Raw genomic sequence first — 3810 nt, forward strand, 5'->3', positions numbered from 1 at the left:
GGGACTTATCACCACACCCCTTCACACACACACACACATATATATATATATATATATGTATATATACCATGTTTCATGATTGTTTGTGTCTGTGGTTTTATGGTTTTTATGTAATTTATTATCAAATGGAATTACCACTTCTCTGAAGTTTATGTTAAGCCATCAAAAAACAAAAAAAAAAAACAGTTTATGTTTTTCTTTTTTAATACTGTATATGCTTGAATATAAATCATCTCAAACTATAGATTGTACCTGTGATATAATTACATAAAAGACAATAAGTTTATACAAATTTGTTCCTGTCATTTTTCTTTCTTTTTTTTTTTTATTTTTGTTTTTTCATATTTTTTTTGTAACATTTTCCCACTCATATTAATCATAAAGACCTAATAATGTTTCATAACCTTTGTAGTATATTGCTTATTGGTTTATTTTGCATTTGTTTTACACATTGGGCTGTGGTATGTTATGCATGTGTGTGTATACGTATTATACTTGTATGTGTATATATTCTTTTACTTCTTATGGTGATTGAATTGTAGCCCTGCTGGGGCACTGCTTTGACCCCCCCCCCCCCACACACACACACAATACTTATATTTTTGAAGTCTGGTACTTATATTGGTCTCTTGTGAAACCACTGTTTTATAGGGACATAAACAAACCAACACCAGTTGTCAGATGGTAGAGAGGAGATGAACACAAAGACACACACATCTATATATATATATATATATATATATATACACACACACACACACACACACACACACACACACACACACACACACACACACACACACACACACACACACACACAGAGTTTCTCTGTCAAATCTACCAAATTTACTTACAAAGCATTGATCAGTCTGGGGCTATAGTGTAATAAGACACTTCCGCAAGGTGCCACCACGCAGTGGTACTAAACCTGAATCCTCAAAGTCTTCCCGCTTTCCATGTACCAAATTTCAATCAAGGGTCAGGTTATTAGTTGACCTAAGCTTTTGAGAGAAACCTTTTACTCAAAGCGCCACCATTAGTTGGAAGGCAGCGAACCATCAAGTACCTGAAGAGTGTAAAGTCAGCTTCTTCACCGTTGCCTTTATAATAAATGTTAACATTTTACCAGTACCGCCTGACTGGCCTTCGTGCAGGTGACACGTAAAAGCACCCACTACACTCTCCGAGTGGTTGGCGTTAGGAAGGGCATCCAGCTGTAGAAACTCTGCCAGATCAGATTGGAGCCTGGTGTTGCCATCCGGTTTCACCAGTCCTCAGTCAAATCGTCCAACCCATGCTAGCATGGAAAGCGGACATTAAACGATGATGATGATATACTCCTTGGCCTTAATTAACTGTAAACGAGCAATAAATAAAGTATTTTTATGTATATCGACAATTCAGACAGAGAAGTAAAAGCGTAGTTGTCCTTGCGTGCAGTTTTGTCCACCCTGTAACCCTCTCTGGCTGAACATTCCGAACCTTGCGGGCTCATGGGTGCTGGTGCCATGTAAAAACGCACCTGTAATCAGTGCCATGTAAATGCACCTGGGTCAGTGCCGTGTAAAATGAACCCTGTACACTGTGTGAAGTGGTTGGCAACAGGGAGGGCATCTGGCTGTAGAAACCATGCCGAAAAAACAGACAATTGGAGGAGCCAGGGCAACTCTTCAGCTGGTCAATTCTATGTCATGCTGTCCAACCCATGCCAGCATGGAAAACAGATATTAAATTATGGTAATGATGATGATTATTATTATTATTATTATTAAAATGAAAGCAAAATATAGAATTCAGAAAAAGAAAATCAGCCAATGTTCAATTGTTACAGTCTGCAAGCAAGCAGGGTTCAAACGCTCAGACCTGCTGTTCTCAACTGTAGCATCCTTCAGCAGCCCTGATGGTCATCCCGCTCTAAATCTAATAAATTTTTCTTTCACCCTTTAGCATTCAGATTATTTTGTCAAATATAATGCTTATTTATTCACATTTTAAAGAAGTAATCCTGTGTTATCTTATAGCTTTGAAATTTTGAAGATGTGATTGTTTATTTTTAAAATGGCATTGCAGGTTAGGTGTGAGAGACTGGATCTGGCCACTTTGAACATGTAAAGCATTTTAAACATTCTTCATATGTCTGCTGCACCAAGACTGACCATGGGTTTTAAACAACAGCAATAGGGGTCAGTGTGAACTTAGTGGTTAGGGTGTCAGCACCATGATCGTAAGATTGTGGTTTCAATTCCTGGACCGGGCGACGCGTTGTATTCTTGAGCAAAACACTTCATTTTACATTGCTCCAGTCCACTCAGCTGGCAAAAATGAGTAACGCTGCGATGGACTGGCATCCCGTCCAGCTGGAGAACACATACGCCATTGAAACCGGGAAACCGGGCCCATGAGCCTGGCTGGGCTTTAAAAGGGCACATTTATTTTTATTTAATAGTGATCAGTATTATTGTTTCGTACAAGAAATACAAAGAGCGTACAATGAGAACTGTCTAAAAAAAACTTTGGAGGGTAAACAAGTCTTGAAAACAAATGGAGACAGTTCTTGTGGAATTGGGTAGTAGACAGTATTAAGTTTAGACTCGGTAATTTTTAAAATTTACATATTTCCAAAGTTTCCTGCTTTGTGCAAATAGACTAGAAAAAAATAATCCTTTCAACTAAGTTCCACCATTTAAAACAATTTATTCCATATCTCTCAAGGTTTCTAAATGTTTCTAAAGAAGAGGCCAATCTTGGATTTATTTGTATTTTTCTGTTGAGAGAGCAAGAACTATATAATCTATTTATAGTTCTAGAAAAAGAATCTAAAAACGCTACAACTTAAAAGGATTCAATACCTGGTTACGTGGTGTGTATATTTATTATATATAACAACTTGTACAATACATTCATATTTTCATATATTTGGAAATAGATTGAAACACCAGTAAAATATCTGATACATTACATGTGTGTGTGTCTGTGTGTCCTGGTTTTCTTCAACAATGACTCTTCAACCCCATAAAGGCTCCTACATGCTTTGTAATACCAACCTGCCCAACAACACCCCCTGCGGCTCTATAATACTAATTCTGTGTTTTAAAAAATGACCTTAATTAAAAACTTCAATCAAAATTTCATGCTAATTTTTGATTCCAGACACCGGCTTAAAAACGACCGAGCTATTTTCCTAAATCCTTCAGTATTTTCAAAATCAATTGAAATGAAGACAGAATATTTCAACAGAAATATGGTAACGAAAATGTTAACAACAAAACCTCACATATGCATACCTGTACATAAAAACATGTATACACACACACACACACATACATATATGCATACACACACATGGGTATGTCTATGTAAGGAAGTAAACTTTTTTCTTATTTTTTCCCTTTTGTCAAAAACACTCCTTTAACCTTAAATAAACTGAAAAAGACCAATAAATAATATTTTTTCCTTTCCTTACTCCATATTGATAATATAATCATAACAGGATTACAATAGTAAAAAAAAAAAATCTATTGATTTTTTTTTTTTGTATCTTTTGAAGTGGTACTTTGAGTTTCTTTATCTCAATCTTCAAGTTGTCATCTCGATACAAAGCTGTAATATTTGACACAGTATTTCAATATCAAGTGTCTTCATAGATCTAATTATCCAGTGTTTGATAAGTTAAGTGGTGTAGCATGTGGCGGTGGGGGTTTTACAAGCATTAGACATGCGCACCTTGTGAAATGGTATGTTGAGTGGCCCAGTTATGTTCGGTTTAGGCAGTTTATTATTATGCATCACAAATCTGCTCGGACGCTTCCA

Source organism: Octopus bimaculoides, chromosome 22 (assembly GCF_001194135.2).
Source record: "Octopus bimaculoides isolate UCB-OBI-ISO-001 chromosome 22, ASM119413v2, whole genome shotgun sequence".
Taxonomy (NCBI): Eukaryota; Metazoa; Mollusca; class Cephalopoda; order Octopoda; family Octopodidae; genus Octopus; species Octopus bimaculoides.